This window comes from Phascolarctos cinereus, unplaced genomic scaffold, assembly GCF_003287225.1.
Source record: "Phascolarctos cinereus isolate Bilbo 61053 unplaced genomic scaffold, phaCin_HiC Scaffold_4;HRSCAF=312, whole genome shotgun sequence".
In the NCBI taxonomy this organism is placed as follows: Eukaryota; Metazoa; Chordata; class Mammalia; order Diprotodontia; family Phascolarctidae; genus Phascolarctos; species Phascolarctos cinereus.
Genome location: NW_027555847.1, coordinates 437,501,584 through 437,518,073, shown reverse-complemented (window position 1 = coordinate 437,518,073; position 16,490 = coordinate 437,501,584). Strand labels below are relative to the sequence as shown.

The following is a 16,490-nucleotide window of genomic DNA, read 5'->3' as shown; positions in this document are numbered from 1 at the left end:
GTTTGGTGTCCCATGCCCTTGAAGACTTCTACCTCCAAAATGGCACAGGAGGGAGGTGTCTTCTCATTTTGTGGTAACCAAGCCTGGTATTTTTTTTAAAAGTTTTTTTTTAATTGTCTGATGTTTGCCATCCTCATTTACATTGCTGTAGTCATTGCACATGTTACTTTCTTGGCTTTACTTACTTCATTTTGTTTCAGTTCATGAAAGCCTTTCCATGTTTTTCTATATTCATCATATTTATTGTTTATTCCAGCACAGTAATGTTCCATTACATCTATGTATCACAATTTGTTGAACCATTCCCTGACTGACAGTGTCAACCAGACCAAATGGGCCTTTAACCTGTGGATGGCCAGAGCTGAACAGAGCAGACAAGAGACAGGAGAATCAGGAATCAAACTGAAGTTTAATCTCAAAATGAGGGAAATGGCTTGCAAGCAAAGACAAGTGTGCCAAGGCACCACCAATAATGGAGAGACTCGAGGCAGTGTGAAGAAATCTCGATACTTATATCAATGGCTACACAGTGAGCTGTAGCCCTGACAATGAGAGGTAACAGCAACAATGAGACAGCCAGCCCATAGCAGGGCTTTATGACTGGAACATGAATACTTGTCCAAGCTTGTCCAAGCTCAGAGTATACTTGGTGCTGGTCAAAGCAATATAATATTATGTGGGATTTTGCCAGAGGGCGGGATCATCCAGAGGATGAGCACAAGGGATTATTGTTATGCCAAGCTCAGGGTACAGCTTACTTGCTGGGCCTTAGCTCTGGAAAATAGGGCATGTCCTAATATCTTGATAAAAGGTATGCTGATTGTTTCTAGTTTGCTGTTCTTCATTTCATCATGGGCTGCCATAAGGCACCATGGCACCTTTAGGCACTGACTTCTTGCCCTGAATACCAAAGAGCTGGGGATAGCTCTGTTGTCAGCTCTGAGGTCTTTAGTGTTGCCCTTCATAGTGAAGGCTTAAAGAATTATCCCAGGAAACATAACTGCTACTAAAGAATGTGCATATATATCATAGGGCTGGTCATTTAGACTTGCTTCCCTCCCAGTGATCCTTTAGAAAGCTGAGATTAGTCTCATATGAGTCAATAGCCTGCATCTGGTCCCATAGGGCTGCTCCATGCTATACTCCCATCCCTTGTTTGGTTCAGAGGACTTAAAGATCCTTCAGCATTCACAAACATAGGAAGAAACTACCTCAGTGGGGAGGGGAAAGGAATAAGCATTCATATAGAGGCTACCCTGTGCCACCTACTGTGTAAAGCTCCTTTTATAAGTACCATCTTCTTTGATTTTCACATCCACCCTGTGAGGGAAGTACTATTATTATTATTATTCCCATTTTACAGTTGAGGAAACTGAGGCAAACAGATTATTGAAGGTTATACAGCTAATAAGGTCTGGGAGGCTGGATTTAAACTAGGACTTCCTGTCTCCAGGTCCAATGCTCTATCAATTGCACCACTGGTTGCCCCAATGTTAATATGTTCATACCTGTTTGAGTATCTTGTGTCTTGGATATACTATCAGTCCATAATTAATCTGTCATAGAAATATAGGTGCATATCAAAGCACTGTTATGACATTCCCTTGTGGGTCTCAGAATTATTTTCCCTACAGATACTATATTGATTCAAATAGCTTTAACTCTACAAGCAAAAAGCTATCTTTTACTAAATTTAATTTTTGTATGACTATAATGTGTTTTAGAAAGTGTTTTGTTATGATCAGAGTTCATTTTTTGAGCTGTCAGCTCTGCTATTCAATCAACTAGAAATATCTCCTCAAAGCAAGATAGTACAGCCTTAGCATTACTGAGCTCCCTAGCTCAGCAGATTTTCTCCAAGTGACTCTGCATGCTAACCAACTGTTTCAGACTGTGCAGACATTTAGGTCCTTGTGCATCTGTGCCCTACCATGATGACTCACCTAGCAATTCAAAAGCTGGGTGAGGATGACAGGCCTAGCCAGGAAAGAGAGGAGGAAGTAATAAGGTAAAGATATAACAGGGAAAAATAGCAACATGGAGGAAAGTGCTAGGGACTTGGGTTTTATCTTCCGACAATTTAAAAAAGAAAGTTGAAGATACATTTCCTAAAACAAAATTATTGGCTGCATTTAGCCTGGAGAGCGTTTAAAATCAAATGCAGATACTAAAATGCAGATATATAAGCATAATAATAATTAATAATGATAACAATAATAAATAGCTAATATTTATATAGTGCTTATTGTGTGTCAGGCACTTTACTAAGCACTTTACAATTATTATCTCCTTTTATTTCCACAAAAATTTCCTGATGAGGAAACTGAGGCAAATGGAAGTTAAGTGACTTGCTCAGGATCACATAGCTAGTAAGTATCTGAACCTGGATTTGAACTCAGGTCTCCCTGACTGCTGTATGACCTTAGGCAAGTCATTAACTCTGTTTGCCTCAGTTGCCTCATCTATAAAACGAGTTTGAGAAGGAAAAAGTAAACCACTCCAGTATTTTTACCAAGAGAACCCCAAAAGGGGTCTCAGAGAGCATGACATAACTGAATAACAACAACTTCCTGACTCTAGGTCCAGTGCTCCAACCACTGCACCACCTGGCTACACTTACAGAATAAATGGTTGCATTATATGAATCAAAATTATGCTTTTCTTTCTACCTAATTTATACTTGCTATTTGACTCCCCTTTGGAAGTATTCACTTTAAGGTAATTGGTCAGCAAAGGGAGTATGAGAGATGCAGGAGCTATGTGAGCCATCAGGTAGAACAAAAAAAAGAAAAATTTTACTTAATTTTTCCTACCCCTCAACTGAAGATTTGCAGCAGACCAATTTTGAGCTAAGACAGAGGGCAACTTTGCCTAAATAGGTGCTATGCATCAGTCTTAAAAGTGAGACAGTTTTCCATATTCAGCACGGAGTGGAGACCAGTTATGGCATTAAAAGAAGGGAAGGATAGCAAAGCTACACAACTTTTTACTTTCCCAGCTAGGAAGATCTAGGTTCAGATTCCACTTCTAATACACACTGGCTGTGACCTTGGGCATGTTACTTAATTTCTCAATGCTCTAGGTAACTCATTAAGAATTTAAATTGCAGAGTACAGGAGCCAAGATGTTAGAGCAAGCAGTAAGTTGCTGTAATTCTCACATACTAACCTCCAAATAACCATAAAATAGTATCCCCCAAAAAAATCCTGGAACAGCAGAACAAGCAAAACCAGGACCCCCTGAGCCTTAGTATAGGCAGGGTAACAGGCAGACTCCAGCTCTGAGAACTGTCACATGCTTTAACATGGCCCCAGTCATACAGGCAACCTTCAGCATCCAGACCTCCTTGTACTTTGGTGTATCCCCAGGGAAACCCAGAAACACTGTACCAGCCTCAGCACACGCCAGATGCAAGCTGCCAGACCCCTATGGCCTCCAGCAGCACCACCTCAAAAAGGAAGCAAAAAGAAGAGTTCAAAAAGGAGCTTAAAACTCATATGAGAGGTCAAAGAAAAATTGGAAAAAGAAATGAGAGTGATGCAAGAAAATTATGAAAAAAAAAGGTCACCAGCTTGGGAAACCAAAACAATTGCTTATAAAATAGAACTGGTCAAATAGCTAAGGAGATAAAAAAAAAATCCACTTAAGAAAACAACTCCTTGAAAGTTAGAATTGAGCAAGTAGAATCTAATGACTGTGAGACATCAAGAACCAATTAAACAAATACAAAAGAATGAAAAATACAAGAAAATTTAAATATCTCATGGGGAAAAAAGCTGACCTGGAAAATAGATCCAGGAGAGACAATGTCAGAATTATTGGACTACCTGTAAGCCATAATCAAAAGGAAGACTTGAAAAGCATCTTTCAAGAAATTATCAAGGAAAACTGCCCTGATATCCTGGAACTGGAGGGCAAAATAGGCATTGAAAGAACCCACTGATCACCTCAAGAAAGAGATCCCAAAATAAAAGCTCCAAGGAACATTATAGCCAAATTTAAGAACTATCAATTCAAGGAAAAAATACTGCAAGTGGCCAGAAAGAAATAATTCAAATATCAGGGAGCCACAATCAAGATTACACAAGACTTAACAACTGCAATATTAAAGGATCAGAGGTCATAGAACATGATATTCTGAAAGGCAAAAGAGCTAGGTTTACAACCAATAATCATTTACCCAGCAAAATTGAGTGTAATACATTGAGGTGGAAAATGGGTGTTCAATGAAACAGAAAAATTTGTAAGCTTTCATGAGAAAATCAGAATTAAACCAAAAAATTGATCTCTAATATCAAGACACAAGAGAAGCATAAATAAGTAAAAAGAGAAAAGAAAACATAAGGGACTCAATGGAGTTAAACTGTTTATATCCCTATATGGAAATATGATACTTGCAGTTCCTAAAAATTGTACCACTAATTGAACAGCCAGAAGGAATACACACAGATACACACACACACACACACACACACACACACACACACACACACACACAGAGGGTACAACTATAAGGGGAATTTGAGGGAATGACAAAAAAAAGGGGGATGAGAAAGAGGAATACACCGGGTGCAAAAGGAAGGGAGAGGTAGAATGGGGCAAATAATTTCAAATGAAGAGGCACAAAAGACCCACTACAGTGGAGGAGAAGAGAAGAGGGTGGGTAAAGGGCATCACTTGAACTTTACTCTCATTCATATTGGCTGAAAGAGGAAATGATACACATAATAAGTCTAATATAGAAATCTGTCTTACCTGACAGGGAAGGAGGAGGGGAGGAGGTCATGTTGGGGCCAGGGGGATGACAGAAAGGAGAGCAGATCAGGGGAGGTGGTAGACAGAAGCAAAGCACTGATGAGGAGGAAAGGGTGAAAGGAGAGAGAGGACAAACAGGAGAAAAATAGGATGGAGGAAAATAAACAGATTTTAATCACAACAGTGAATGAACTCTCCTATAAAATGGAAGTGGACCAAAAACGAGAATCCTACAATATGTTGTTTACAAAAAACACACTTGAAGCAGAGACACAGATTGTAAAAGTAATAAGCTGGAGCAGAATCTATTATGCTTTAGTTGAAGTGGAAAAAAAAGCAGGGGTAGCAATCCTGATCTCAGACAAAGCAAAAGCAAAAATTGACATAATTAAAAGATATAAAGGAGGAAACTACATCTTGCTTAAAAGGCAATGAAGCTGTATCGATACTAAACATATATACACTAAGTGGTATAGCATCCAAATTCTTAAAGAAGTTAAGTGAGTTACAGGAAGAAATAGCAAAACTATGGTATTAGAGAACCTTAACTGTCCCTTCTCACAACTCAACAAATCCAACCAAAAAATGAAAAAGAAAGAAATTAAGGAGGTAAATAGAATATTAGAAAAGTTAGATATGATAGACTTCTGGGGAAAAATCAGATGGGAATAGAAAGGAATATACCTTTTTCTCAGCAGCACATGGCACCTACACAAAAATTGACCAGGTATTGAGGTATAAAAACCTCAAAATTAAATGTAGAAAGGCAGAAATATTAAATGTATACTTTTCATATCATAATGCAATAAATATTACATTCAACAAAGGGCAGTGAAAAGATAGATTAAAATTCATTAGAAACTGAACAATCTAATCATAAAGAATAAGTAGGTCAAAGAACAAATTATAGAAGCAATAAATGATTTCATTAAAGACAATGGCAATGAGAATGAGGCAACATGCCAAAATTTTCTGGGATGCAGCCAAAGTAGTACTTAGGGGAAAATTTATTTTTCTAAATTCTTACAACAAAATAGAAAAAGAACAGATCAATGAATTGGGTATGCAACTATTAAAGAAAAAACTAGATACAGAACAAATTAAAAATCCCCAATTAAGCACCAAATTAGACATCCTAAAAGTCAAAGATGAGATTAATAAGATTGAAAACTTTTTTAAAAGTATTGAGCTAATAAATCTAGGAGCTGGTTTTATGGGGGGGGGAACAATAAGAAAGATAAGCTATTGGTTAATTTGATTTGAAAAAAAGAAAGAAGAAAAACAAATATCTACTATCAAAAATGAAAAGAGTAAAATCACCATCAATGAAGAAGAAATTAGAGCAATCCTTAGGAGATATTTTCCCCAATTATGTGCCAATAAATTGACAATCTGAATGAAATCTATGAATATTTACAAAAATGTGAATTACCTAGATTAACAGATCAGGAAAGAGAATGCCTAAATAATCCCATTTTAGAAAAAGAAATTGAACAAGCCTTTAATGAACTACCCAAGAAAAAAGAATCCCCATGACCAGATGGGTTCAAAAGTGAATTCTACCAAACATTTAAAGTACACTTAATTCCAGTACTATGTAAACTATTTGGAAAAATAGGCAAAGAAGGAATGCTACCAGTCTCCTTTTATGACACAAATATGGTGTTAATACCTAAACCAGAAGAGCTAACACAGAGAAAGAAAATTATAGACTGATTTCCTTAATGAATATTGATTAAAAAGTTTTGAATAAAATACTAGCAAGATGATCACAGTAATATATCACAAGGATTATACACTATTACCAGATGGGATTTTTACCAGAAATGCAGGGTTGTTTCAATATTACAATAGCTATCAACATAATTGACCATGTCAATAACAAAACCTAACAGAAATCATATGATTATCTCAATAGATGCTGAAAGAGCTTTTGACAAAATACAGCACCCATTCCCTTAGAAACACTAGAGAACATAGGAATTAAGGAAGCATTCCTTAAAATGATAAGCAGCATCAGGAGGCATTATCTGTAATGGGGATAAGATCAGGGGTAAAACAAGGGTGCCTATTACCATTACTATTATTCAATATTGTACTAGAAATGTTAGATTTAGCAATAAAAGAAGAAAAAGAAACTGCAGAAATTAGAATAGGAAATGAGGAAACAAAACTATCACTCTTTGCAGATGATATGATAGTATGCTTAGGGAACCTGAGAGAAGCAACTAAAAACTACTTGAAATAATTAACAACTTCAGCAACATTTCAAGATATAAGATAAGCCAACATAAATCATCAGCATTTCTTTACATGATCAGCAAAGTCCAGCAGCAAGAGATAGAAAGAAAAATTACATTTAAAATAACTATAAACAGCATAAAATACTTTGGAGTCTGCTTACCAAGACAAACCCAAGAACTGTATGAACCCAATTATAAAACACTTTACACACAAATAAACTCAGTTCTAAACAATTGGAAAAATACCAATTGCTCAAGGGTAGGCCAAGCCAATATAATAAAAATGGTAATTCTGCCTAAACTTATTTATTTATTCAGTACTATGTCAATTAAACTACCAAAAACATTTTGATAGAACTAGAGAAATTAAAAACAAAATTCATCTGGAAGAACAAAAGGTCAAGAATATTGAGGGAATAAATGACAAAAAAAAAATACAAAGAAAGGTAGATTGGCAATACCAGATCTCAAACTATATTATGAAGCAGTAATCATCAAATTTATGTGGTACTGGCTAAGAAATAGAGTGGTGTATTAGTGGGATAGATTATGTACACAAGACACAGTAGTCAATGACCATATCAAATCTAGAGTTTGATAAACCCAAAGACCTTAGCTTTTGGGATAAGAAATTGCCATATGACAAAAACTACTGGGAACATCGGAAAACAATAGGACACAAATTTTGTATAGACCAACATCTCACACTGTATATACCAAAATAAAGTCAAAATGGGGTGCACCCATTACCCATAAAGGGTGACACCATAAGCAAATTAGAAAAACAAGAAATAGTCTACTTGTCATGTATATGGGGGGGAAAAAGAACTCATGACCAAACAAGAGATAGAGAGAATTATGAAATGTAAAACAGATAATTTCGATTATGTTAAAATTAAAAAAAACTTTTGTACAAACAAAATTAATGCAACCAAGTTTAGAAGGAAAGCAGAATGCTGGGAAACAATCTTTACAGCAAGTGTCTCTCATAAGGGCCTCATTTCTCAAATATGTGGAGAACTGAGCCAAATTTACAAGAATACAAGCCATTCTCCAATGGATAAATGGTCAAAGGATATAAATAGGCAATTTTCAGATGAATAAATCAAAGCTATCTATAGGCATATGAAGAAGTGCATTAAATCACTTTTGATTAGAGAAATGCAAATTAAAACAACTCTGAGGTACCACCTCATACCTATCAGATTGGCTAATATAACAGAAAAGGGAAATGATAAATATTAGAGAGGATGTGGGAAAATTGGGACACTAATGTACTATTGATGGAGTTGTGAATTGATCCAACCATTCTGGAAAGCAATTTGGAACTATGCTGAAAGGGCAACCAAACTGTGTGCATACCCTTTAATCCAGCAATACCACTACTGTATCCCAAATGGATTATAAAAAAGAGGAATGGGACCTAAGCAAAAAATATTTATAGCAGCCCTTTTCTTGGTGGTAAAATACTGAAAATTATGAGGATGCCTGTCAGTTGGGGAATAGCTAAACAAGCTATGGTACATGAATGTAATGAAATACTATTATGTAATAAGAAATGATGAATAAGCAGATTTCAGAAAAATCTGGAAAGACTTGACAGACTGCTGCAAAATGAAATGAGCAGAAGTAAGAAAACATTGTACACAGTATCAATAATATTATGTTATGATCAATTATCAATGACTTAGCTCTTCTCAACAACAAAATGAGCCAAGACAAGTACAAAGGACTCATGCAGGAAAATGCTATCCTGATCTGGATAAAGAATTGATGGACTCTAAATGCAGATTGAAGCATATTTTTTCACTTACTTTATTCTTTTTTGTGTTTTTTTTTCCCTTTGATCTGTTTCTTCTTTCACAACTGTGACTAATACAGAAATGAATTTTAATGATAGCACATGTATAACCTATATCAAATTGCCTCCTTTTTCACAAAAGGGGAGGGGAGGAAGGGAGAGAGAAAAATTTGGAACTCAAAATCTTGTAAAATGCTTAAGAATTGTCTTGATGTGTAATTGGGAAAAATATAACACTTTTAAAAAATAATCATTTAAGTTGCAGAGAAGTTGCCAACTTGCATTAGTAAAGGGATTTTTCTTTGCTGGGAGTTCCCTATGCCAATGAAATCCCTGATCTAATCTCTATCCCAATCACTATAGCAAGAAAGTGGAAAAAGTAAAAAAGAACATTATCAATAGAATCATTATCTACAAACATTTAATAATCACTTTATGTACATGGAACTGTCTTAGGTGCTAAAGATATATAGTTCCTACAAGTTAGAGTCGAGAACTTGGAGATGAAAATATACAAGGTGATCTGTAAAATGAAGATTTGGCCCATATGAATGAAATGAAATCCAAAGAGTTTAAGTGACTTGCTCAAAGTCTCACACATAGTAAATAAAGAGCTAATTAAGTAAGTCTGGCAGGCTAAATGATATTGATTGTAGCACACCCTCTATACTAGCAGACAGATGCCCCTCAATACCTCAAAATTGACCTTGGTTTTCTGAGATGATATACCCTGGAGAACTTACTTGTCAGTGGGAGTGGGAGTTGTGATAGTCTCCCTAAAAGGGTGATTCTTAGTCTTCTGATTCCAAATCTGTGGCTTTCTTACTACAGCAGAATTATAAAGTATTTTCCATTCTCTCAATGGACTTACTAGTTAATTAGTATGAATAAAAAGATAAACAACAATACAAGATAGCTTGTACTAAGTGCCAAGTGAGAAGTAAGAACAATATTCATTCTAGGTATTAAGAAGAAGGAGTGATTGGTTAGTGCTGAGAGGATGGGGAGGGTTGGGGGACTCAGGAAGGGAGGACTTGGGTTGTGATTCAAGGAAAGGGAGGTTTGGGAGGATTTAAATTAATACCAGGAGAAGATTTAAAACATCTTTAAATCCTTTAAGGTAAGGCTTAAATATCTTCTCCCAGAAAAGTTGGGGAGAAAATTACAGACAGAGGAAATGGCGGTAGCAAAGGCATAAAAGAAGAAATATAAATGGCATGTTCAGGAAATAAGTAGCCCCATTTGGCTGGAATGAGTAGTTTATGTAAGGGAATGATGGAAGACATGGTTGAGTTTAACAGAAGCTATCATGGGGAAACTCTTGAATGCTAAGAGCCTTCTGATTCTCTAAGGTAAACAGAAAATCCCAGAGAGCACACTATAAATGAAAACTCCCTCATTTTATCCAGAGGCAAACAGGACATATCCAAGGTCAGAGGCATAGACTTAGACTTAAGCTACCAAAACCTAGCAAGGCTGATGCTGTGTTACATTCCCTAGCAATGTATATAAATACATGTACCACAGAAAAGCCTTATATTGTAGTATGCAGTAAAACCTTCAACATTTATCTTTTTTACAGGAAATAGGATGTCAAGTTTATAATGGGCCATTCCTTCCCTCTATATACTGATAGGTCATTACTTCTTTTGAAGTGTTAAATATTTATCCATTAAATCACTTTGTATGATCATACAATTGTATTTCTTCTGTGTAGGTTAGCTGGCAACCCGTCTTTGCAATTTAAATGTAAAATTCTAATTACATTAGTAGGATTCAAATATATTACCATACTTCTCAACAAGAAAAGTTAATGTAGTTCTTTAGAGAACAGCAATATAAAAACAAGGCAAATTGAATATGTTTGATTTCATTGAGCTGATCAAGGATTAAAAACCAAAAAGAAAAATGACTCATTGACATAAGAACATTGTCAGCTGGAATAAAAATATTGATGACTCATTTTCATGTAATCAAAAAGGTAGCAATGTTTGGGCATTTGTTGGCTGTTCTTTGAACACTCATGGAATGTGGTATTAAATAATTATTTCCATGTTTGGCTGTCTTATTGCTGTGATTTCAGCTGAAAATTCTCTTTTTGCCCCCTCAAGGCTTTTTGAATTGTAAGCAGGTACATAAAACTACAGTATTCAGTATTAAAGAAAAGAAAATGAAAGAAAAAACCCAGAAGTTTGCTAAAAGTTTAAGGCTTTTCTTCTCTTTTGAAATGCTTCTTAATATGTACCAGCTTTCTGTGGGACAAAGTTTAGGTGCATCTAAGCTCTATAAAGCAGATTCAGCAAATAACCCATAATACTTCTAGGCTAGTGGGTAGAAGATGACAGTATAAGAAAGCCACAGCAGTTGTTCCTCTCTCCTGCTCCTTCTTCAAATAACTAGGTCTCTTCTCATTTACTCCTGAATATACCATTTAGAGATTCTAAAATAGATTAAACATTGAAAGTAGTTCAATAACAGATTGGTCATGTGCATAGTGCTTAGTTCCTAAAACTTAAAACTATTGGCTGAATTTAGCTTGAATAATATTTAAAATAAACCAAAAATACACATATATGGAAATACCAACAGGGTAAATGGCTATTATATGCTTAACATGTAAAGAATTATATCAACCAAACTTATGCTTTGTTCTCTGCTTATTTTTTACATGCTAAATGACTTCTCTTTGGAAATATTCACTTTAAAGTACAGCAACAGAACTTTGAGAGATGGAGGAGCCATTTCAGCCGTCACATAAGAACAAAAATGCCTCATTAACTTTTCCTACCCCTCACTTAAGGATTTGCAGTAGACCAGTTGTAAGCTAAGAGAGAGGGCAGCTCTGCTCAGAGAGGTGCTTTGCATCAGTCTAAGAGGTGATGCTGTTTTCCTTATGCAGAATGGAGTGGAGAACAATTAGGAAGTAAAAAGAAGGGAAGGATAGAAAAAGGTTACACAACTCTCTGTTCTTCAAGAGGGCGTCTTTACATTATGGTTTCATTGGATGGTTCTGAACTGTCTCACATTCAAATAGAAGAACATGAATACCGAACTGAAGAAAAATACCTATTGAAGCCAAATACAAATTAGTTGTTAGATTTATAGTTGTCACTCATTTAAATTATCTGCACCATTACTCTCCTTCACAAAATCCTTGATAGCTGAGACAATAAATCAAATTCTTCATTAAAATAAGAAAACATACAAAAATGCTAAACTTTCAACACATCCTTCATGACCTTCCTCCTTTTTAGCTCCTTCTCTGTCTACTTTGCCAGATCCACTTCCAGATCATGCCCTCTTACTATATATGTCCAGAGTTCTGTCCTGGGCCACCCTTTCTTTTCCCATTATATTACTTCACTTTGTGATCTCATCAGATCCCATGGATTTAATTATCATCTCAATGCTAATGATTCTCAGATCTACCTATTCTTCCCTAATTTTCCTGCTAATCTTTAATACCACATCTCCAATTGCCTTGCAGATAACTCTAACTGGATGTCCAATAGACACTGTAAACATAGTATATTCAAAATGGAGCTCATTATTTTCCCTATAAATGCCTCCACCATCCTACCTTCTCTATTACCTTAAAGGACAACACCATCCTCTCAGTCTCTCAAGTTACAACCTAGGAATCATCCTGGATTTCTCACCATCTCTTATATCTAATCTGTTGCTAAGGCCTGTTGATTTCACTTTTGCAACATTTCTCAGAAATATCCACTTCTCTCCTCTGCCACTGCCACCAATCTAGTACAGATCCTTATCACCTCAATCCTGGACATCTGTAACAGCCTCATGGTGGGTCTACCTGCCTCAAATCACTCTCCACTGCAATTGTTCCTCCATTCAACCACTGAAGTGATTTTCCCTAAAAGACACGTCTGATCATGTCATTCCTTACTCAATCAACTGCAGTAGCTTCCTACTGCCTCTAAGATTAAATACAAAATGCTCTACTTGACATTCAAAGCCCTTCATAACCTACCCCTCATACTTTTTATATCTTACTCCCCATCATGTATTCTGTGATCCAGTGACACTGACCTCTTGACTATTCCATGAACAAGATGCTCTGTCTCTGGGCTCTAACCATTTTCTCTGGCTGTTGCTCATTCCTGGAATATTTCTCTCTCTCCTCTGCTCTAACTACTGACCTTCCTGGCTTCCTTTAAGTCCAAACTAAAAATCCAACCATTTACTAGAAGCTTTCCACTACCCCACTTAATTCCAATGCCTTCCTTCTTATTATCTATTTATCCTGTATATTGCTTGCTTTGTATATATGTGTTTACATGTCATCCCTCACATCAGCTTGTAAGCTCCTTGAGAGCTGAGAATCTCTTTTTAAAAATGTATTCTTATTTATCTCATTCAATATTTCCCAATTACATATAATTTATTTTTTTTTAATTTTGAGGTCCAAATTCTCTCCCTCTCTGCTGCCCCTCACCCAACCATTGAAAAGGCAAGCTTGATTATCCATATGGAGTCATGCAACACGTATTTTCATATTAACCATCTTGCAAAACAAAACATGTGCAAAACATGCACAAAAAATCCCAAGGAAAATAAAATTTTTTTAAAAAGTATATTTCAATCTGCTTTCAGAGTTCATCAGTTCTCTCTCTGGAGACGGATAGCATTTTTTCATTATGAATCCTTTGGATTCATGTCTTGGATCATTATCTTGATCTGAGTACCTAAGTCACAGTTGATCATCACTACAATATTGCTATTACTGAATACAATGTTTTCCTGGTTCTGCTCATTTCATTTGCATCAGTTCATGTAAATCTCTTCAGGTTTTTCTGAAAACATTACCCTTATCATTTCTTATAGCATAATAGTATTCCATCACAATTATATACCACAACTTGTTCATCCATTCTCTAGTTGATGGGCATCTCTTCAATTTCCAAATCTTTGCCACCACAAAAAGAGCTGCCATAAATATTTTTATACAAATAGGACCTTTTCTCTTTTCTTTAATCTCTTTAGGATATAGATCTAGGAGTAGTGTAGCTAGGTCAAAGGTAATTCACAGTATTGTAGTCCTTTGGGCATAGTTCCAAATTGTTCTCCAAAATAGTTGGACCAGTTCTCATCTCTACCAACAGTGAACTAGTCAGAGACTCTCTTTTTCCTCTCTTTGTATTCTCTGCACTTAGCACAACACTTGGCAAATAGTAGGTGCTTAATAAATATTTATTGATTGATGATTGATTATGTCCCAACAACATAATTGATGTGGTCCCAACAACAAGGATCAGAGGCACAGGATCCTAGGATATAGACTTTGAACTTGAAGTAATTAAGTTGCCATTGAGTCCAACCTCCTCATATTACAGATAAGTAAACTGAAGCATGGACAGTGACTTGTTTAAAATCACACAACTAGTATCTTAGTTGGGGTTTGAAGTCTGATATTACTGATTCTAAGCCAATCCCTCCATTCATTACTCCATTCTGCACGTGGGAACAGAAAGCAGAAACAGGACAAGGCTTTTATGTACTTTAGGCAAGCTATGAAAATTTCATGAACACACAAATTTGAAAAAAATCTTTCAAAGATCATTGATAGTATTTATCTATTGCATTTGCTGATTCTGTTCATCTGGTCAAAATGACTTGCATTCATCAAGAGTTGATGATAAATCTGTTATGTCCTTATTTAGGTTTAAGCTCCCTATTAGTCACTTCTTTTCTGTCCTTCCCATGTAATGATTATTCCCCAAACAGGGAAAATAGGAGCAAGAATTTGATACTTCTTACTTGATAATATCTGTTTTTCCATCATACTTCAATCTCAAACATGGGTCCCATTCATTCTTTGATCTTTCCAGTTTTGTTTTATCTTTAAAAAATTTTTTTCTTTAGTCTTTTCTACCAACCCTTCATAATTCTCAAATTTAGACCTCTTTACACTATTCTTATGGTATTCTGACAAGCTTTTGCATTTACCTTCTATCACATGCTTTTGTTTCCATCTTTTGGGCATGTATTTTAAAAACCTAATTTGGCTAATGATCTCTCTATGTAGCTTTCTTTAAACAGATCCCTACTTTCCTACAAATCAAAACTGTTTCTGCTTATGCAATGCATATCCATTCACATAAATTAAATATCCCATCATGTCAGGAACCTGTGCATAATGTTTCCAGCCCTATGAAAATACTACAACATGTTTAAGGGCAGAATGAATTCACTTTAGAACGAGGGAGCAGTAAGACAAATTAAACTCACTTCCATCTGTATGTATAATTAAGGAACAGTGAAAGGGTTAGTCCTTATGTATAGGGGTTGGGAACACTGAATAATTGAAAATGATATAAAAACTGCTATATAAAGGACAGGAAAAAAAATGGAGGGGCCAAAATATGAGTTGAAAGTTTCAAAATCAAGCATGATACTTGGAGATATAAATGGGAATAAAACTGAAGATCAGATATGAACAGTAAGATAACCATCCTCTTAGGATCAACCCTGGTCAATCTTTTTTCCACAACATAGGTTAGCTGCAATTTAAGAATTAAAAATGTTCTGAAATAATTGTACACAAAGCAAATATTTTTGTTTCACGTGTTTTCTTTGGTTTTCATAATTATTGAAGAGATTCAAACTGATTGGAAAATGTTGTCACCAACACTAATAAAACTTGTGAATCCTAGCATTCTTATCAAGAAACATTCTACCTGTATAAATTGGAAGTAGTTTTGCATTTTATTTTCCCACACAACTTCTCAAAGAAGTGAGGCAAATGGATAGCATCTAAAAGTGCTTTGCATAAAACATAGGTCTAATAAACATTCATGAATGAGTGAATTAAGAGGGCCATCAATTCATATCTCATTATCTTTTCACATAGATATCAAATTCATCAGAGAGATCATTTCCATTTTGACTAGGAGTAATTTCTAATTTTCTTGGAACTTACATTAATTCTGAAACAATCAAATAGCTCTACACTGGTTATTTATTTAGCCACCAGGTGACCCCATAGTCACTTGTCTGCAGTCCCATGTTCACTTGGGCAGTTTATATATTCTTTATCAGGGCAGAAAGACTGAGGAGGTGCCATGCTCCTTAAGGCTACTGGAGAGACCTGCTGCCTCTCAGTTCCACATTTCTTTAAATTAGAACCACTCATCATCTAAGGATGTGTAGATTTACAGAGCTGACTGCTAAGAATTTAGCCTTAAAGCCTCATATGCTAACTAACTGCACTTTCTTTTGACCTTGTATATATTTTAATGAACTCTAATTACTCCTCAACATAATGGAATTGGTTCTACTTTGAAACACGCACTTATGCTAGAATACAATGTGGCATTTTTGCTTTTAGTTTACAAGCAATAACTAAATAAACTTTACTCAAAAATAAGAAGACAATGTATGATAATAAACAATACGTATACAAAATGGTTAAAGAATATAAATAAGCAATTTTTAAAGGAAGATGTTGATAACCACATGACAAAATGCTCCAAAACTCTAATAATGAGAGAACTGGACATAAGAACAACTCCATATTTTTTCCTCACACACATCAAATTAGAAAACAAAGTAAAAACTGTAAATGTTTTGGGGATGCTATGGGAAGACAGGTATGGTAATGCACTATGGATGGAACTATGAAATGCTCCAATCAATCATGGAAAATAATCTGGGGTTATACCCAAAAA

General features: G+C 35.5%; 1 pseudogene; it reads left to right on the top strand.

The window, feature by feature from the left end:
• Positions 1 to 279: 279 nt before the first annotated feature.
• LOC110214728 (large ribosomal subunit protein uL3 pseudogene) overlaps positions 280 to 16,490 on the top strand; it is a 127,335-nt pseudogene continuing 111,124 nt past the window's right edge.